This window comes from Protopterus annectens, chromosome 5.part0 (assembly GCF_019279795.1).
Source record: "Protopterus annectens isolate FY-2018-M chromosome 5.part0, PAN1.0, whole genome shotgun sequence".
Lineage (NCBI taxonomy): Eukaryota > Metazoa > Chordata > Ceratodontiformes > Protopteridae > Protopterus > Protopterus annectens.
The window spans coordinates 649706764-649729976 of record NC_056735.1 but is presented as its reverse complement, the minus strand read 5'-3'; positions in this window follow the sequence as shown (position 1 = coordinate 649729976).

Genomic DNA, 23213 nt, shown 5'->3' with positions numbered 1-23213 from the left:
AGAGGCAGAGGTGGAAAGGCATACACATGAAGATTTTTCCAACTGAAAGAAAGAGCATCCACTTTCCAGGCTGTGTGATGAAACCTTTTTGTGCAAAACTTTGGCAGCTGGTGGTTTAGTGGAGAAGCGAACAGATCTATGTCTGGAGTTCCCCATGACACTGTCAATTTCTGAAATACATGAAGATCCAGTTTCCTGTGGGGATCCATGATTTGCCTGCTTAACACATCTGCTAAAGAGTTCTGTGCTCCTGGCAGAAACCTTGCTTGAAGATTCAGTTGCAAGCTTAACGCAGTCTCCCACAAAATCATTGCTTGCCCGCATAGAGGATAAGAATGTGTTCCCCCTTGTTTGTTGATGTACCACATGACAGTTGTGTTGTCTGTTAGAATCAACACCTGCCCTGGAAGAAGTAAATCCTTGAAAGCCAGTAATGCAAACTGGACTGCTAACATCTCCTTCAAGTTGATATGTAGATGCTGCAGTCTGGCAGGCCACTTGTCTTGTATCCACTTTCCATTCAGATGAGCTCCCCAAGCTGTGTCTGAGGCATCTGTCGTTAGAATCTGACTCGCCTCTGGCCGGGTCACAGAGAGTCCCTTGTTTAGGTGACATTCCTGAGCCCACCACAAAATTCCTTTTGAATGCAAGGTATTATTTGAATGACAGTGTCCAAATCCTGGCAGTGCTGTGTCCATACATTTTTGAGATACCATTGCAGCTTCCTCATATGCAGTTTGGCATTGGGAAGCACCAGAATACAAGATGCCATGAACCCTAAGGCTTGAAGGACTGTCCTTGCAGTCAGCCCGGACTGATGAGATAGTTGATGGAAGTAAAGAGAAAGATTCTTTTGTTTGTCCAGGGTTAAAAGGCCATCTGTTGCTGTATTCAGTCTCACACCCAGAAAGCACATGTCTTGAGAGGGTACTAGACTGGACTTTATTTCGTTCACAGAATACCCTAGGCATCTTAGCACTGCTATCACATATTCCAAATGCTGAAGAAGCACGTCCCTTCCTTGAGCCAGAATCAGACAATCGTCCAAATAAGGATAGATTTGTATTCCTTTTAGCCTGAAGAAAGCTATCACTGGAGCCAGAACCTTTGTGAATACTCTGGGCAGTAGATAAGCCAAAGGGCAATGCAGAGAACTGATAATGAGAATTCCCAGCTCGAAAACGCAGATACTTCCTGCAAATTAGTCTGATAGGAACATGAAGGTAAGCTTCCTTGAGATCCAAAGTTACCATCCAGTGATCTTTGCCCAGCAGAGGTAAAAGCTGTTGTAACGTCAACATTTTGAACTTGGGAATGTCCAGATAAGTGTTGAGGATAGATAAATCCAAAATTGGTCTCCACGTGTTCCCCTTTTTTGGTACTAGGAACAGGCGTGAATAAAATCCTAGGCCCCTTTCTGGCACAGGAACCGGCTGAATGGCCCCTATTTGGAGTAACAGAGAAATTTGCTTGTGAGCCTCTTTCCTTTGTAGAGGAGGAATGTCTGGCATGCCTTTGAAAGGAGGCAAGGTATGGAAATAAAACCTGTAACCGTGGTGAATGATATCCAATACCCACCTGTCTTGGGTAATTAAACTCCAGTTTTCTTTGAAAAGTGCCAACCTTCCTCCCAAAGGTGCTGCCAGACGAGAAGATTCTGGCAGCTGAAAAGGCAGGTCATTGGGTCTGTTTACGAAAGGACTGACCCCTGCCCTCACCAGAAGACTGAGCAGGTGAACTCCCTGTTCTAGGCCTAAAAGAACCTTGAGCTCTGCCCCTACCACGTCTAGACCTACCCCTAGACTGGGAATCATAAGCAGGATATGTCCACCCCTTGGCAGGCCAATTTCTACTAAACTTCGGAGGCTGAACCTGCAAAAAATCTTTAACAGTCTGCATAGACTTAGCCTTGTCTTCCATTTTCTTTAGAACTGCTTCCACAGGCGAACCAAACAACACATCAGATTGTAAAGGAGCATCTAAAATCCTTGTCTTTACATGCTCAGCTAAATTCTGATCCCTCAGCCAGGCGTGCCTGCGAAGAACCGAACCAGTGGCAGCCACCCTCGAAGAGGCCTGCACAGCATCAAAACCACATTGCAAAGAATGCTTACCCACCTGTTCAGAAACATGAACTAAATCCTGCAACTCTTTACACTCAATACCTTCCGCCAAAGCATCTACCTTAGACTTTAATTGTGAAAGGAGATAATTTTGGTATTTCAACATGTGAAACTGGCAATTCAAAGCTCTCATGGCCAAAGTGGAAGAATTATACACTTTCTTTCCCCATCTATCCAAAGCCCTTGCCTCTTTATCTGGAGGAACAGGATTTTTAACAACAGAAGCCTTAACACCTTTAGGCCCCTGTGAAACAGTTTCTGGGTCTGCCCTAGGACTCTTAAAAGATACTTATGAGCTTCAGGCACCCTATAATATCTATCCGTTTAACTGGAGCAGGAGGCAAAGAATCAGGGTTCAGAGAAGCCTCTGCAAAAACATCCTCCACCACATCTAGAACAGGAGGTATAGCTAAAGGCCTATGCTGGGGTAGAAACAAAATTCCCTAAGCCTTTTCCTGAATCAGAGAAATCCTGACCTTCCCATTTAAAATGCTCCCTCATGGAATGAAGAGTCTCTGAAAATGAAAAATCCTCAGGAGGAGAAGCAGAAGGAGTAGAATCATCTACATCAGAATCAGAGTAAGGGAATACTCCTGCAAGTCTTCAGTCAAGACTCAGAAGCATCCGAACACTGCTCAAAACTCCCAAGCTCAGGTTCCACCCTAGGCCTCTTATCAGGAGGGGGCATAGAACCTCTAATCATAGTAATCAAATCTTCTGCCATCTTAAGCATATGCTTCTTAGGTACAGACCCTGAAGAACTAGGGGTAACACCTGAAACAAAACCTGGCCTGCCCCTGGGAGAAGCCTTGGAAACAGCAGGGGAGGGCCTAACCACCTTAGGAAGGGAGGGAAGAACAGCTACCTGAGAAGCCCCTTCCGCCTGGCCTACCTCCTGAGAGGTCACATCTTGCAGTAATAAAGTCTCTTCCTGGGATTCCAAAGAAATTTCTGGCTGAACCTCTGGCTCCACCGAGCCCTCTAAAGAACCGACGTCCAGTACGGACGGTTCTTCCAGCCTAGGCTTTGCTGTTTTGTCCTTGCGCTTTTAGATTTAAGCGGCGCCGGAGCATCCGACGGCATTTTATAATTACACCGCTTCCCAAAACTAACCTGGCACAATCTAATCTTCTTTATAGTGCGTTTGTTAAATCTAGCACAAGAGCGACAGCCAACAACGTCGTGCTCAGGCCCTAAGCAAGGTATACACAAGGTATGGTAATCCCTATGAGGTATCTGTTTCCCACAAGAAATACAGTTATTCACTTTTTCTGACATCCGTAAAATACTGAGGCAAGAAAAACCAAAATATTCCCCAACGGGTACTTAGCCAACTTGATTCGGTCTGAAACTCCGACTTCGGAAAATCTCAGAACGCCAACCTGCACTTGCAAAACTGCTTCTGCATCGGACCATGCGGCAAAAAAGACTGAGCAAATGACGTCGGTCATGCGCATTTGTACCCTGACATCCTGACGTCAGACTAATGCGCCTTGACCGACGTCAGCCTTATACTTTGGTATTCGGGCCGACTGGGACAGCGGACTACCCAAGTGTCAGGACTGCAGCAATGTGAGATGAAGAACATCTCACAGGTGTATTGTACTGGCAATAGTAACTGGATGTAGCTGAAGTGCATATTATAAAGGGTATGACTTGTCTATGTTGTTGTTAGTTTGTCTGTTGTACATGGGAGCAGAGATGAGAAGATGTGGCACATGCAATGCAGTTATGGATCCTCATCTGTATGAATCTATGTGGATTACCATACATAATACTGCTGTTAGTAATGTACTGCCTTTGTCTTGCTTCTCACAGGTGAACAGGGGGGTTGGCGTCTTTGTCCTCCTCACAACCTGATGTCAATGTCTCATCAGACTCTGATGATAATGGTGGCCATAGTAAGGCACAGGTGGGGTTGTCAGGGGCTGAATCTGTCCCAGAGGTTGACATTCCTCTTCTGCCCCCATTGTCCCTGCACACAGTCAGTATGCCCACACATACCCAGTCCCCAGAGGCCACAGATTTTGGACAGTCAGAGGGTGGTGACATTGCACATGACACTGTGACAACTATGGGATCAGTGTATGTAGACACTGGCCATAGCCAGAGAGCTGGCAAGTTCCCACACAGGGAGATTGACAGTGGTGCTCAAAGGAGGACTGCTGTCCATCCACCACTTGTCACAAGTGTCACATCACAGATCACTCGCCGCATGTTTTTGGCCATCATGGAGGTACAGGCACATTCTGAATGCAACACCAGATGGATGTTTAGGGTTATGGATGCAGTGCAGTCTGACATACAAGACTGTCTCCACCGCATTGGTGACACACTGGATCAGTTCACTGATGTAGTGGACAAACAGTGGGTTGAGATAGCATCTGTCTTTGACTGTGCATTGTCTGTGCTGGAAAATCTGGTTGGAGTAGGGTGTCGAACACATGGACATAGGCCAGCAACACCATCTGCTGCGAGTCCACATGGCTGTGCACACTCACGCTCCTGTAGTGGCAGTACCTCCAATGCTACAAAAGGAAGTGTGTTGTCCACACCATGATTTGTCAGGCCATAGGCACGTGGTCCTTGGTAGTCCCATGGGGGACATGGGACCAGAAGACCACAGTCATCATCAGCTATGAGCACCATATCTGACCTTGGGCATGGTGGTGCCAGTGCTACTCCTGGTGTTGCCAGTTTTCGTGTTCATGGTCAGAGATGGTAAACTGTCCACTCTACCATGTACGGTCCACAGCTGTCCATCATACACATGTGTAGGGCTAGCACTGGGCTTGACTGTGTATATGCATATACTCCAACACCACTGCTACATGTAGGTCACCAACAGACAGACACAGCACCTCTCCATGGCCCATCTAACCAGCACCCCTTCCTGACTCACACAAGCTGTCAACTGTTTGGCACAGCCTTGGCCTCTGGCAACCCCATACCACACCCTGTGTATGTGATGATACCTGTGCCACATCCCTGCCATCTGTGCCATCGATGCAGGGACCTGCAAATATGTGTCTGATGCACAGGGTGACTATATTACTTTACATGTGCTTGTGTAGTGCAGTAGTGTTATGCCATGGCAGTTGTTGTGGACCATGACAGGTACTGTATGCTGGCATGTGTCATGACTACACATCAAATTTTGTGTATCTTTGTTGCCTGATGTTACACTGGCTGTAGTGTTACAGAATTGCAGGTGTGTCATGGACCTGTGTATGTTTTAGTCCTAGGAGTCTGAGCAGTTCAACTATGGACACATGGCAGCAATACAGCAGCACAGGATGGCAAGGCAGCACAGCAGAAATATGACATCAACAAGGTATGCCAGCATACATGCATGGCTCCCTAGGTGCATATGTGTAGAACAGTGTGTCAGAGACAATGGGAGCAGTCAGCGTCATCATGCTTTCATACCCTGTTACAAGGTCTGCTACCCTTGATACGTGTCATCTGGGTATTCAACACATACAAATCTAGATGGTGGTGGACATCACTTGTGCTTATGTAGATGAGGACAATTTAGGGCCAGCAGCTTAGTCACAGGACCATAAAATGCATAACCATCGCATAGAGATAGGCCAGAGGAGCATGTCTCACACACAAACAAGTTTGATGCTATGAGATTATAAACCCTACCTATGTAGTAATGCACACTATAACTTGCAGTACGTATTATATGCATCACAGAGTTTATCTCTTATCAGATTGTCAGCCAGTGCTCTTAAGGTGGATGACATCAGCAGGCCTTGTAGAGGAGGAAATTTAGATGTCATCAGCCATAAAACAGGGCCATAAAACACATACTATTACACAGGGATAACCCACATGGGCATGTCCACAGTACTGTAAGAGGATATATTTAGACACACACAATCACAAGTTGGATGTTGTAAGATTAGAACCCCTACCTATCTAATATTACACACTACAGCTCACAGTACTTATCATACACACCACAGATTATGTCTGTTGTATATGTTGATGCAGGCACAGTACTTGTGGAGAATGCAGAGTGGCCTTGTGTTAGACAGCATGTGAAGCCTGCAGAGAGATACTGCTTGGTACTGTTATTGTATCTAGTGTCCTAGGGATGGGATACCTGGTAATATCCCTGCTATCTGTGTACACTTACCAGTCTGTCCATATGTGGCTGTTTGCAGTTTGAAAGGCAGACATGTGGCCAGGTACTGTATGGCCTGTCCAAGGCATGTGCTGCACCCATTGTACATTATACCACCTGCATACCTGTGTCTGTCTACAGGGTGACAGTCCACAGGCACAGGGGTCTGGGTAAGTGGGTTATGTACTGCTGTGGCCTTGGTCTGATTCCATCAGACAACTGTTGTGATGTGTAAGTGCAGATAACCCCAGCATTCCGGGGTATGTGGGGACATTTGTACATTCTCACCCATATCTATATAAATGTGTATAACAGGGATGTTTCCTTAAATGTTGTTGTGTGTGTAATTTATGTAAATGTGTTATGTAGATATATGTGGAGAGTCTATGTATCATTGCACTTTTTATAGCTATATATACATCTTGTTATCATATATATGTGCCACATACTGATAGCTACATACACTAATCAAGCATGAGGGGGATAGGGAGAGACAAGTATATGTAGCTGAATGTATGTACAGACATATTTCCACATAATAGGTCTTTGGGCAGTAGAGGCGACAGACTTGGGCTCAAGTTAGCTAAGTGTAGGAGCATGCCTAGTGTGACTGTCAGTACTTACAATGTGACTTCAGGCCAGAGCTACCTGTACTCCAGTCTGGGATTATGTGTGCTGCAGGCCATTGGCTGCTGCACCTGTTACCACAGTACTGCACTTTCCTGATATTGAGCAAGGCATTCCCCGGCTGCTTGCTGACCTTAATATGTGACTTATACCTCACAACTGTACAGAGCTTCACAGACTGTCCAGAATTTTGCCTCATATTTTTGGTCCATTTTACATAACATTGTGGTTTTCTGGCAAATTGGTGGCAAATCAGTGAAGATTGAAGAAAATAAATAATGACAGACTTTTGAGTTTCAGACTCCATACACATCAGGAGATTCATGTTAATGCAAGACCTGTTATTCTATCAACATTCTACATTTGTAAGAGCAATATTTAAAAACTGTCCCTATTTGTGGACGTTTGTCCCACTTTTATTCATGGCTTTGGCCAAATTTCCTGCTCTAAGAAGTTGAGAGGTATGATGTGACTGGGGTACATGATGTAACACCACACACAGGGTGACAGTCTGCATACCTCTCCCTGTACATGCTTTTGCAGAATGTTAGGCATTTCGCCCCATATGTCTGCTCTGTTCCTCATACATTTGTGATTTTCTAGTACTATACTATAAAATGCAGTTACTAAACTGTTGTAGCTACTGAGACATTTAAGTGATGGCATTTACATCCTGCAGCTAATCTGACCTGTTGCAACCTGCTGTTATACTAGCCACCTTCTAGGTTACTCAGAGCATGTATAATGTCTGTCTATAGGTTTGTCCCTTTGTCCCCATTCACTCTGGCTTTTTCCAGCTTTCTTGTGGTAACAGATTGAGGGGTTATGACAGTCTGTGGGAATGCCACCTAACAACTACCTGAATTGCAAAAGATGTGGCTACTGCCAGATTCAAACCATCAACACCATCACTCATACTATTGTCCCTAGCCTACTGAACCACACAGACTGCTATACAAGGATCTGTAATTCATTACACAAGCAACAGCATACAGCCATATACATTGTCACTCCTGTGTTACGTGAAACATAGAACATGTGGCCAGGTTCTGTCTGTATGTCACAGCCCTGGAATTGGATGGTCTGCTGATATATCATTGCAGATATACTGGTACAGCTGTTATATGGCTATACACTGATGAGTTGGGGGTGAGGGATGACCAGCCCATGCTCTACAGGCATACACAGTCGTACAACTAGTCTGTGAACCCACTATTAGGCATCTCCCTTGAATAATGTTGTGGGGTTGCAAGACATGTGGCCTAGTGAATATTATAGGGCACATACTATTGGGCAGAGTACCTGTTGTCCCAAGTGTCTGCTAGTTCTCTGCAAGTAGCCCAGTAGCCCACTATAATCCCTTGCATACATGCAGCAGGGCCATACATATGCTACCATATTCTAGTACCCCTTAGAAGTGGTGATTAGCTGTGTGACTTACCTTGCTTATGCAGCAGTTGACAGACCTGTAGTTCAGAGCTGACTCTGATGCACGCAGTCCACAGACAATACATGGTGAGGTACAGGTTGTATGGGCTGGCTGGCATCATTTCTACTAATATGTATGTAAGTTATGGTAAGGTGTCAGTCCCTAGGGCCTTAGGTTGTCAGTGCATGTCTCTTGGCCAAGGCCAGGGCATATTGGGCATGCCTACATCTGCCTACAGGGACAACCTCAAGGTTTTCCTCCTCAGTCTCCCTGTGGGTGTGGCTATGGTGACCTAGGCACTGGTGTGGGGCTGTGTATTACTTCCCTTTGCTGATCCTGCTGCAGCTGTTTCCGCAGGATCATATTATGTAGCATGGCACATATTCTGAACATGTGTGCACATGTGGCTGGAGAGTACTGCAGGGCTCTACCAGATATATTGAGGCACCAGAACTGTGACTTTAGCAGCCCAAACACATGCTCTATGATGTTCCTAGTCTGTGCATGTGCCTCATTATGGCATTCTTCAGTGGGTGTGTGTGTATTTCTGATGAGTGTCATCATCCACGGTTCCAGTGCATAGCCAGCATCCCCAGTAAATGGTCATGTGGGATGCCCCCCCGGCAAACATCTGGTACAGCTGTGATGCGTGCTAGATATGGGAGTCATGATAACTACCAAGGCTGCCAGCACACACATTTGTGATAATGCCCTGGGCATTGCAAATGACCTGGCAGTTGATGGAGTGGTACCCCTTGTGGTTGACGTAGATTCTACCCTTCTCACCAGGTGGTGCCTTGATGTGTACATGAATGCAGTCTATGGCACCCAGTACCTCGGGGTAGTGTGCTACATGGTAGAAGTGTTGCATACTGCTGGCCTTCACCTCAGGGGTGAGGGGAAAAATGTGCTCACTGGCATGTGGTAGCATGGCTTCCAAGAACTGGTGTAGTACCCTGGATGCTGATGCCTGCGAGACCCCATCATGTCCCCAGTGGGTCTTTGGAATGTACCCATAGCTAGTATACTAAGAGCTACACATACCTTAGTTTCCACTAGAATGGATTCCCCTCTATTGGCTCTGGGTCTGAGTTAAGGTCGGCAGAGCTCAGTGAGTTCTTGTAATATGCCCCTGTCCACCCAGTAGTGCACTACAATCTCCAGCTCATGTAGCCCCTGGAAGGTTGTCCTTGGCCTGAACACTCTTCTCCTTCTCAGTCTAGGCCTATGGTCAGCATCAGCAGCAGCTGCATTGATCTCAGCGTCTAGCACATACATATGTAGCAGACCTGCAGCAGCCCCTAGCATTCTCTCAGTTAAAATTCCCAAGTCTGTACTCCAATGGTGCAGAGTATAGGGAAAAAAATCAGATTGTAGGGTTTCTGCAACCTTTATAGTGCTCTGCTGTAGGTGCAGCCTTTGTGATTGGCTACCTACGATGCATTGCACCTGCCAAGTACATCATTAAGGACAGTTACTGGTCCTAGTTCAAGTGGGATGGGGTCATCAGTAATTAAGATGTCATTGCCTTTCTCAGTCAATTTTTTTTTTAACAGCCTTCCTTGCTCAGCACTGTGGCATGCCACACAAATACACTCTGTGAAGATAAGCAATGCTCAGCAGTCATAGTACACACCTCCAAGGAAGGTCACGCTCAGCACAGTGGCACACCATGCAAACATGCTCAAACCCACTGAAGCATGCACTCAGAAGGTAAACAAAGGTTATCAGCCAGTGTACACATCCCATTGCTGAGCACCACTGTGCTATAATGAGCTTAAAAAGATGTAGATATGCCCCCCTTTTGATGTTGGCAACCTCTTCTGTGGACACCAATACAGTTCTTTGCCTACACAGATGGGATTTGCGGACACAGACACCCATTTGTGCTATTCAGTAACCCCAGCTCATTTGCATAGAGATATGTGCACACAACTAGGTAACTACATGGTCCCAGGCCCTGCCTCCTTAGCAACCACAGCAGTCTACCATTGTACATACTCCACAGAAGGTCCTATAATGCATTACTGTAACTTAGTACTAATTTCTGTTTTTACAGTTTTTACATTGTTTTTATTTTAACAACATGTTTGCACACTGTAGCACACCACACAAACATGGTCTGATTATTAAAAAAAAATATTTTAAATTATTTTCCATTAGGTTTTGGATAAACAGTGGATAGTTTTGCACATATCTGGGTCTGCTACACTATTTCTGTCCTTCTTACTGCACTTTTATAGCCCCTGTTCTCTGTTTAACATCCTGTACAAATAATTTTTCCATGTACATTTCGGACACCAACACGGGGTCTGCAGGACTGATTATCTGCTTTCTGGATTGCTCTACCACCTTCATTTGCATGCAGTTCACCTGCTTATGAGCTGATTTGCATGCCACAGACACTTCTGTGTCTGCGCTTGTGCACACCCTCAGCTCTGTTTCCTGGATCACAAACCTGCTGATTTTCATGTAAGCAGTGTGCCACTATGCTTACATAGAAAATAAGCCAATGTAGGCTTTATTAAATTCCCTCCACTGTGTTTACCATTGGTGGGCAATATATCTGCAGTGTACTATGATCACAAATGTCTATCACTGCCATAATAATATTTATGTCTATGAGGGGTTGGATGTGGTACATTCAGAACTATATGGAATTTATGTCAGGTGGAGTGCTTATGTACAATATACTGGCCCTATACATGGTTCTGTTTTTTTAGATTGCACCTTCAAACTTTCACTTCAGGAGGGAAGCCATATTTGACTGATGTGTTATGAAACCATCTCTATTCATCTTTCTATCTATCTAGCTATGCCTGTTTATTTTAAATGTGTTAACCAGGATAACTCACTTTTAACAAATAATTGTTTCAGTCATTGGTTTTGTACAAAAGCAAAAATGAATGTAGAAATAAGCAAATACTACAATGACAAATGAAATGAAAAAGCAAATCATGCAATTTACAAATTGTTTTTCTTTGGTAGATGGATAAGCTAGATAGACTGTTCCAGTGGTAACGTTCATTGTGGCTGTTGCTTGAAGGAAAGGAGTGCTTCATGGAAGACTCTGTACAGAACATGGGTTACTATGTTCTATTTTATGAAAACAGAAGTATGGACTTTTTGGATATATTCATACGGTTATGGAAGTATTTTTCAGCTCAGAGTTATAGAGTGATGAACAAATATTTACATTTTATAAAATTTATTGGGGGTTTCATGGTACCCAGATACTCTTAGATGTGTGGGTTCTGCACAGTTATAATCTGTAATGTAGTGACTTTGAATGTCTTAATTAGTAATTGTTACATGCCACTTTATCTACTTTATATTGGGAAAACACTACTAACTGGGGTAGAGTGACATTATTTTCTGTTTTAAAGCATGATGAGGACTTGACAATGGTGTTCAGACTCCAGTGAGTGGAACAGTGGTACACAGAAACAATATTTGTTTTCCTCCATGAAAATTTTATTATTGTGTTTTTAATGACCAGCATTATTGTAATTGAGTCACTTGCTTTACCTTATAACTGTAGTTAATATATTCTCCTGTGGTAGTAGCACTATTTCCTACTAAGACGTAATGCTTGGGACTGTATTCTTTTCCACTCATTCTCACAGTAAATTGCTATATAGTCCCCTTTGCTTCATCTTGTATTTAACTGTCTTTTGAAGTAGATTCATATTTTGATAACCGAGTTTGCTGCAGACAGCTGTACATATCTCCATGGAGACAGCTCACATATTTTCCCTGATTCTGGGGATGGGGTGTTCTGTGAAATTATGCAGTCTATCTTTTTAGTAATGCTAATTCCCACACCGTAAACAAGTAAGATGCATGTATTAAACACAGATATGTTTAAGGGTTTCTGAATGTACAGTTCAAACTAATGTATTGCAAACACTTTTGCTGGCTTAGTTGCAAGGGATCTGCTTTCACCCACTTTCTTTCTTTCTTTCTCTTTAAGAGGAAGATATTTGCTGTCATGTTCTCTTCTTTATTGTCTGGCTGTGCTCAAGATGAGAATGCCTAAGTTTTATTTTGATTACACAGCACTGGAATTGTCAGTTCATACTGTATGGGAGTTCATCTTGGACATAATATGGGAATGCTGGAAAGATAACATCATTTTTAAACTTTATTAACTTCATATAGTATGTTGCATTCCTATGCAGTCTTCATGAATGGTCCGCATTGGCCATGATTCATAAATGCTCACCACATTGACGTGATGAGCAGAGTATGTGTGATTCATGAAACACTGTAACACAATGTGGCCAACTGGAAAATCAGACATAGCACATATGTATGCTAATAAATGTATAAAGAGTCATGCTGTATACTAATGAAGTAAAAAAATCATGGCTGAGCAGTTCAGAAACATATAACTCCACAATGTTGCATATTCATAAGCAGTGTACACAACCTTTTCCTTGTGTTCAGCAACAGAACTCAAAAAATTTCAGAAGTTGAAACAATAAAAAAACTGTTATGTGGCCATTCTGTGTACCAGATATAAGGCAGTCCAACTCAAAAAACAAAAAAGTCCTGGCTACAATTATCAGCATTTGCATAGCTAAAATAAATGAACCTGTACCACATAACTATATAGTACCTAAACAGATACAGACAAGTACTAATGATGCATACAAAACCACCAGACTGTGCCAATGCATGCATAGGTTGGCCACTCTGTGTATCAGACATAGACAGCTGAAGTCAGAATGTTATAAGGGCAGGGTACAATTATCTGTGCACAGGTGAGGAGGGGTTACACAAGTGCATGTCTTTCACAAGAAGAACTCTGTGACAGTCCGACATGTAAGTATATGTGATATGTCAGCAGAGTGGTCAACATATTGACTATGTGTTCAATGATTAATTTGAGGTAGGTGTGCCACAGTCTATACATCGCATGTTAATCCTAACCATAGTAATAACCTGAAAAAATGTTAGTCAGTATCGTGCATAATATTCTTTGTAGGACAAACTGTGATTGAGGATTGCCATGGTACATTTGGCACAGGGGAATAATGTTGTGAGCTATAGTACAGGGTTTGATTCCCTCAACCTTCATTAACCCATTGCATGGCCTTGAGCAAGTCACTTAAACAGATATTGCTCTCAGATTATCCTTGACAAAGAACTGTGTGTCCAATGGTCCCACCTATTTAACAAATGGGAATTACTGTTATTATTGCATTGTCATGGGAATCATAAGACTGACATGAATTCACAGGTCATAGTATACCAGTTCCATGATCTGGGTACAATCTGCATTTTTCCCCTTTACTTCTCTGCAGGCTCCTCCTATTGCCAACATTGTATCTGTACAAAAAGGCTTTTAGTGGAAAAGCTCACCCAGACTCTGCCACAGCTTGCTGTGAGGGAAAGGTTAGTTTGCGTTTGAGTTCTTGTATTTTGTATTACTTTATTGTCTTTTTCTATTTTGTATACTGTGATTTGTTTTCTTTACACTGTGTTTTACTTGTATTCTGCTTTTAATTGCATATTAACACTTGGAAAGAGACCACAGCTGTGTCTCTTCTGAATCAGGTAGAATTCTTCTCCAACCTCGCACCCTGTTGCTGTTGTGTTCTCAAGTGCAACTGTCTTTCTAGTTGCCTACCCCTTATCTCACTTTGACTACATATCTCCTTCCCTGTCCCCTTTCACTGGCTGTTGTGAGTAATCACCCCCCTTCAACTGTTTAAGTTTATTGGCCATCCCACTGTATCCCATAGAACCAGAATACAAAGTGCCCACCCCCTTTCAATGTATCTTGCTCTTTTAAAATTAGTGGCTCTCTACTTAGACAGTATTACTTACCCTCTCCTTCATATCTAACTGCTTAGTGCACACTTCAGTTTTTAGGATATTAACCCATTTTTTTCATCTTACATCTATTGTAAGACCATCATTTATTGGACAGTTCACATTCTGCCTCTCAGTTTTCATCTTGGGATTAGTGGTACTGTTTTCTCCTGTTGAGAGAAGGACCACAGAGACATTATTTCCTGGAGACTGCTGATCACCAGAAAAAAATAACTGTTTTATAGGTGAAAGCATGGAATTTGTCCTTATATTCTGTTCCTGGTGAGAGAAGGAGCAGAGTGCATTGATTCCTGACTGTTTCTGGTTGGACTGCAAATGTCTGTGCCTAACATTCCTGATTAGTCTGGTTGCTATTCAAGGCATCTACCAGGAAGAGACTACAACAAGCCTACATCATCATCATCATCTGGGACAAGAGTGTGGATGACCAAACAGGCTGTGGCCTGCTTCTTATCTTGGGATTGGTGCTAACATTTTGCTTCTGGTGAGAGAAGAAGCAAAGAAGCATTGTATCCCAGCAGAGTGAAGCTGTGGTGAGACCAGCACTAGCAGTAACCATTCATGTGACTCCCCTCTTTTCATCATTCTTGACAAGTTAATTCTTTGTTTTCAATAAGTACTGCTTGATTTGTTTCACCTATAATGAGCCAGAAGATGAGTCAGAATATCTCTCTAAATACTTCATCCTTAAATTGTCAGGGTCTATGTATTAGTTCCCCCTTAAGTGTTTGGCAGTGCTCTATACAGACTCAGACACCTTGAGTGACATTTTTCCTGTAAAATCACGATTGAAATTCCTCCAATACCTAGTTGCACACAGGACACCTAGCCTGCAGTGACAAGCACTGTTCCCATAGTTGCAAACTGGATACTCCTGACACTGATAGATATTCTCACTCCAACTGTCTAATCAATAAAAAAGGGTCTTTCGCCATGGATATGAAGGTTGATATGGGCATCCTGAGGCAATGTAGAAATTGCCTCATGTTTACTGACAACCAGTTAATTATCAAACAAACTGATATGGTATGTGAGAGATATATTTACACAATGTCACTGGAGGCAAAGCTCTCACATAAAAGTACTCCTAATGTCAATAAGGTTGTCAGTAGTACACACGCAGCACCCATCTCACACAATTCAAAGCAGACATAGGCTGATGCACTTAAATGTAAACTTCCTAAACCACAAAGACATCCTAGACAAAGTACACATAACAAGTACCCTCAGCTGCTTCAAATGTACTCTTTCAAAACAACACTCACATCAACATATAGAGCTACAGCTCATGGAGCCTCTACCTCTAAGCCCATAAGGCAAACCACCACACAACCCAACATTCTAGTCATTGGAGACTCTATTGTGAGACACACTGATGTCCCTCTCACCAGGCTGAGTACGGAGAAAGTCACGGTGTTGCTTATCAGGGGCTAGGATCCACCACATTAAGCATACACTCAGATCAATGGACCACAAGTACCAATATAACTCAGTCATGGTCCACGTGGGAATAAATGACCTGAGACATACCTCCCTAGACTATATGAAGAGAGACATCATGGAGCTCTTGGAGTATGTTTCTCAGGCTGATATGAGCCTAGCAATGAGCAGTATTTTACCTTCTCCAAGGATGGTGCCACAATACGAACAAAAGATGATTGACTTTAATAACTGGCTTAGTTTCTGGTGTTATTCTAATGGGGTGCAATATTTGTCAAGAGACCCTGCTGCGTTGCCAAGGAAGGTCTGCACTTCTTCCGTCTAGGCTTTCAAATATTAGCTAAAACATTGCCTACCCCATAGTGTCTGTTTTAGGCAATGCCAAACTGAAAATACTTCCAACATAGCAAATCAAAACCATGAAAATCTAAAGGTATTACTGCCCAATGATAGAAGTCTAAACAAAAAACTCCACTCCTTAGAAGCTCTCTTCACCCTAGAGAATGCTGACATCTGTGTGGTCACTGACACATGGTTTAACACCACGGAGAGCACACCAACAGGGCAAGGTTATAATGCCTTCCACACATTTAGACCAGCTACTTTACAGACAGGGACTATGACTAAAGATGGACATGTCTCTATTTACATCAAAAATAAATATACTTCAAGGCTGGTCAAACAGGACAATGCACTTGATCTGCTCCATATTCAAATCACCATAGACAAAATCCAATACCACTTCCTTGCAAGCTATAGGCCCCCCTCTATGACCCAGGAAACCATCCAACCCAATACCATATTCATGGGTGACTTTTAATTACTGCACTATTAACTGGGAATCATATACAACACCAAACGTACAGGCATATAGATTCCTGGATTTTGTAAACCCAAACAACCTGGACCAGATAGTTAATACACCAACCAGGGGTGCAACCATACTGGATCTGATCTTCACTAATATGTGAGAGTGCTGTATACTCTCTAGTGTAATGTCTTCCCTAGTAATGTCAGACCACAGAATGGTCTCCTTTGAAGTAAAAATAAAACCTGGACCCCCAGCTAAACCTGGAATATTCAGGAACTACAATAAAGCTAATTTCCTGCAATTAAGTGATAACCTGGCAAAATTTTAAGGCCCCATAAACCTTGAGAATGCTGCTGTCAATACAAAACTGTTGACAAAAATCTTGTACAAGCATGTTAATAACTGCATAAAGGCAGCTGTACCCACCAGGAAGAAGTACAGAACAAACTAAAAAACACCCTGGTGGAATCACAAAATCAATAGGCCGTATAACAGAAGGAAGAAAATCATGGCAAAAATTAGGAGGTGCAGCACCCAGCAGGATAAAATCACTTTCAGCAAACTAAACAAATAACTCAAGAGGACAAATAAAGTCCACCAAAGCCAAATTTAAGGTAAGTTTGGCCTCCCAGACCAAGGACATCCACAAAGCATTATTTAGCTATGTCCGCAACCTCAAAGGCAATACACAATTGTGTACAGGGCTCATTGTAAATGGAGCCACCTATAATGAGCCAGAAGATATAGCAAACCTCCTGGCAGATAAATTCAGCTCCAACTTTGCCCACTCTCTCTCCCTCAACTTTCCCCTCAGGAAATACTATCAAATATAACTCCCCCTACTAACACTAGGGAACAGGTACTTAATGCTCTCTCTAAGACCAAGAATACTGCTTCAATGGGCCCAGACAATGTCTCAGGATGCCTTCTAAATAGCATGAAACATGACCTATCAGGGCATCTGGAATTTCTATTTCATTGTAGCCTTCAAACAGGCTTCGTGCCTCATGAATGGAGAACAGCAACAGTCATCCCTCTGTACAAAGGTGAGCCATCTATAGACCCTGAAAACTGCAGACCCATAAGTCTCACTAGTCTGATATGTAAAGCCATGAAAAGATTTGTCATATAAATGACCAATAGAGATATATAGAAAACCTCTAGACCCCGGACACAACCCAGTTTGGTTTCATCAAGGGCAGATCATGCTTACTCAACCTGGTGGACTTCTTTGAGAAGGTAACCAAAGCAATGGATGAGGGACAAATGGTTCACACTGCCTACCTTGACCTGGCCAAGGCATTTGACATAATACATGGGAATGCTATATATTTACTGTAATGTACATTTATTTTATAAATAAATAAATAAATACCCCACTCAGGTGTTGTTGATAAACTCAAGAGGTTAGGTACAAACTCATATGTCACCCGGTGGACAGCCAACTGGCTCACTGACAGGCCCCAGGAATTTAGAATTGGGGAGTTCACCTCTACAAAAAGGTCAGTCACAAGTAGAGTGCCTCAGGCATCAGTCCTTGGACTGCTCCTTTTTGGCATTTACTTCTCAAGGACAATGTCAGTGGTGTTTGGCTGACTACATTTACAGATGATTGCAAATTAGGAGCTGCCATTGAATCCTATACTGACACAAATGTTCTCCAAGAGGGGCTGACACAGAAAAACAACTGGTGTCAGTGCCATGGACTAAAGCAAAATGCCAAGAAAGAAGTCATCCACCCATGGTAACTATCATATTGACAACACACCCCTTAGAGTTGACCCAGTAGTCAAGGACTTGGGGACAGACACAGATAGTAATCTAGTCTTTGACCATCACGTGTCTACAGTAGTGAGGAAATCATTCTATGTTGCGCAACTTATAAACAAAGGTATGGCATTTAAGTCATGTATGTCATTGTTCCACTGTATTCAGCATTCATTAGACCTATCATTGAGTACAATTCCACCTTTAGTATGTACTTAACCAGGCATATCCAGCAAATGGAACATCCACAGAGGTTCCTCACTAAAAGAATGCAGAGTGTAAGTAAAATGTCCTGTACAGTCCACCTCAATGTCCTATCCCTGTAGCCTGTCTCATATAAGCTTTTGAGAAGAGATCTATGCCTAGCATACAGGGCATTGTCAGACCCCATTGTGATGCACCTCCTGCATATCTGCAAAACAAACAGCACCAGAATTACCCATCTGAAAGACTTAAAACTTGCCTGTGATATAAATAGGACCTGCTGGAGAGACAGATTATTATCTCAGAGACTAACCCGTCTATGGAATAGGCTTCCCATCCACGTGAAGCAGAGTTCCTCCCTAACCAAATTCAAGTGCAACTTGAACAATTCGATGGGGAACAGGTCATTCATCCCTGGTTTGGCACCTATGTCTCTAATGGACACAGGCAACCTGTAAATGATTCATCTCACAGGCCCCTGCTTGTAAATGTTTCATCTCCCAAACCCCTCCTTACACTTATCAAGGGTATTAGAACTTGTCAGAGATTTGGGATGCACAGCTAGGCTTAAAAAGGCGTTGTGGTCATTACCCTACTTTACACTTATCAAGGGTATTAGAACTTGTCAGAGATTTGGGATGCACAGCTAGGCTTAAAAAGGCGTTGTGGTCATTACCCTACTAAACACCTATGAACCTTAGAAACATGAGACACATATATGGACACAAATGGATCATACAACCAATTTTAATTATTTATATTATTATTTTTTTTTATTATTCATTGCATAATGCTTGGCATTAAGCAGCATCAATATCACTGATGAATGGAGGGAAATAACAAAGCTCATCCTTTAGCCAAAGTAAAGAATATTTCTTTGCAAGTGCTAAGATGTTGCCACCAGTCACACACCAGAGCTTAGCATCATTGCACACCAGTAAGCAAATCTGACATAAAACAAACATGAAAGTAATATAAGATGATTGCTTTCTCTGCAATAGCTTCCATGGCGCAATGTGCTAATGATGTGAAGCCACCATTTTAGTGCACTGCAAACACATCTCTAATCCACTGAGGGTAGGATGCCTTTGAATAATACTGTATCCAGTCTTTATGGGTATTCCAGTACAATGATCATCTCATAACACATTTATGTCTTAGCCCTTGTGTGGCATACCTATATAAAGCTGTTATACTCTGACTGAACTATGCATGGGTTTGAATCCTGTCATATGAATGAGTTTTATAGTGATTTCCACTGCTGTGATAACTGGAAATGTATATTATTGACACCTGTCCTGCGGACCATATACAGTACAAATAAGTAATGCTCTAATTAGTGACTTTTACCATGTTTCAAATTGGCAGTGCACAAAGGACTGCTAGATTATAACAAAAACATGCTTGGCATAGAGCAACAATGACAGACGTAGGTTGGTAAGGATAAATGACATTTACCATCTCTCTGCAAAAGTGAAGAGAAATCTTTCTTCTGCATTAATGATGTGGTGACCATCAAGCAACTGGTCTTAAACTCAAGGTGTGATGGACAGAAAGCATAAATTATATAACCACAAGTTGACATAAGTATATGTTCTGCACTACCATATATTTCTCATTGTACTGCACCTGTGTTATACAATTTTGAATTAAATAACCTTGAGGGGTTTGTATGCCTTGATATCTTAAGTCTGTTGAACATACTTATTATACATTTTCCTTACACATGACAAAAAGCCTGCAAATATGTGCTGCCTAACAACATCAATGCAAGTTATTTTGTGGTGTGTATAGGTAGTAAACAGATCGAGGACCTTGATGGAGACAGTCAATGGTTCAAATCCCTTAATGTGTAAGTTGTGGCAATGTGAACAGTGGTCATGATGACTATGCAAAGCCATTTGCTCTATCGTAAATGTGTGCATGTTCTGGAACTTGCAATTGTCAAAATAAATGCAGAAGATATTCCCTGATTACTCATGTCAATCTGGAGTCACTATTGAGCATCTAATCTCGGCAGCAAACAGAAGGAAGGAGGACCACCATGTTTCACACCTTAAAGTGTCAGTGAAATCATAACAGTACAGTACAGTACAGCACATGGATAAAATACTTTGGATATACATCATGCAAATGAGATACGCCCCAGTACCTGTCATTGTGAAAATGATGTGAAATGCAAGATTTGTTTTGGGTGCCAAATCATTGTCATTTTTCGTGACATTTTGGAAGGATAGACACATGATTGGTGAAGAAAAAGGTATTTCTCCTTTTACAGCACAGATGTAGTGTTAGAAGGAGTCAAAGATCTTTCTGCAACTCTACTACAAGCATTACAGACATAGACCCCTGAAGGGGTGCTATACAAAGTACAAGGCTAAACCCTGTAATATGCTGGCCAAGGCTGCCACCCATGCTACTTGCATCACACACATGGGGGGGCAGTGTCATAATCATTATAGTGACACTAAGAGCAAAAGCCTGACCTCCTTGGTCAAAGGGAGGATAACGATCAGGCCAAGTCACCACCTCCATACTGTAAGTATAACATAAATCACACATCCATACAACCTGGTAATGCATGGAGCCATGCACATTTTTATTATGCTCTGTCTTTGCATTTCTTGAACAGTTCAAAAATAATTTGGAGATGCATGGGGAGGGACTGGAGCACCTAGGAGTGTGCTGGGTTATGTGTGGCTTGTGGCTGGAATCACATATTTCAATGTTGATAGTTAATGGGTCAAATACAGGTAAATTACTGGCATTCCAGACAGTGATTTCAACCACTGTTTAAATGTAAATCATTCCCCATGCTAACCTTTGCATAGCAGTAGAAGTGACTTATCATATTGTGTCATATACCCTAGAACTGATTATGATGGCTGTGTGTTCAATATCCAGCAATACATAATGAATAAGATAGCAGTTTATATGTCAAACATTATTACATTGCAGTAGTTAAAGTCAGTTTAATTCCTACTTATGCAAAATACATTGGAATGGCATTTTATTGTTGTATTTTTCTTCAACTCCCGCCGCTATCTTTTACTTTTTTTCTCACAGACAGACCTCAGAAAGTTTGTGCATGAAATAACTCCTCAGAAAGTATCACTCTTAACACTGGAGTTCCACAAGGATGTGTACTAAGTCCCTTGCTACTCACCCTGTTAACACATGATTGTACAGCTAGGTATAATCCAAATCACATCATCAAGTTTGCTGATGACACAATAGTGGTGGGCCTCATCAGTAATAATGATGAAACAGCGTATAGGGATGAGGTGGAGCAACTGATTACCTGGTATGGAAATAACAGCTTAGCACTAAATGTGAACAAGACAAAAGAGATAATTGTGAACTACAAGAAAAATCACAAGGAACATTCTCCCCTCACCATCAATGGGGAAACAGTGGAAAGAGTGAGAAATATTAAGTTTCTAGGAGTGCACATCAATGAGGACTTGTCTTGGAACACAAATACAAATGCCAAAAGTCAAGAAAGTGCACCAGAGATTGCACTTTTTAAGAAGGCTGAGCAGAGCAAATATCCCATCAACAGTTCTCACTACCTTCTACAGAGGTACTACAGAAAGTATCCTGATGAACAAACTCATAGTATGGTATAGAATCTGCTCTACCTCTGAGCGCATAGCCATCCAGAGAGTGGTAAAGACAGCTGAGAGGATCATTAAGACTACCTTACCACCTGTCCATAACTTGTACTTATCCAGATGTTTCAGCAGGATCAGAGGAATGATTAAAGGCTGCACTCACCCTGCTTACAGAGTGTTCCTGCGTCTATCATCTGGAAAGTGATTCCGAAGTATAGGTTACAGAACTATGAGATTCAAGAACAGCTTCTTCCCTAATGTCATCTGGCTTCTGAACTCTAGTAACCACTACAATCCATGATGTCTACTGGGTCAGTAGAAACTGTCTCAAATTGTGCATTAACCTGGTTACCAGTCTCATCTAATATTTAGTGCAATATTCACCATGACTGTAACTTATAGGCCATATAGGGCAGTAGCAATGCAGTAAAATATTTCTTCTTTCATTGCAATACATGTTGAGAATTCCTAAATTAACCATAGTGTAATACTCTAAGGTCTATAGTGCAATACTCTAATGTTCACAGTGCAATACTCAAATATCTCTTTCTGTGCAAAGATCAATACAATGTCTTAACCAAGTACCTGTGCAATACTAAAGTCTCATGCAAGTAAATTTTCACTTTGAAAAGTATTAAAATGTGTTTCTAATTATGTGCAATATTAGTCTGTCTACCTGCATGTCCATAAAGTAATAGCTAGGTGTTACATGTGTAAATGTCTGTGAAAATAGTGTATATGTTGCCTGAACATTGAGTCCGGAGACAAGGAATTTCATTCCGTTTTTGCACTTGTGTGATATCTGAATGACAATAAAGTTTACTTTAACTTTGACTTGTTATCCATTATTGGTACTATTATATATGCAGCAGCAGCACACAGATCAGACCGACCACTCCAGCATGGCCTGTCACCCCTCCACTCACACACACACACACACACACACACACACACACACACACACACACACACACACACACACACACACAGCAGTGACAGTGCCACCACCACAAAATATCACTAGCACATCTGGGTAACATCCTGTCAGAGTTGCCCATACTCCTCCTGCATTACCTATACTCCCCTATATCAGGTAGATTTCCCTCATGTAATGATGCACTGGTACCCACTGGAAATGCCACCAGTGGAGGTGGTAATTATGCCATCGGTCATGAGCTGGCAAAGCTTGTGTGGGATATTCTGGACAGGAACAAGAATGTCC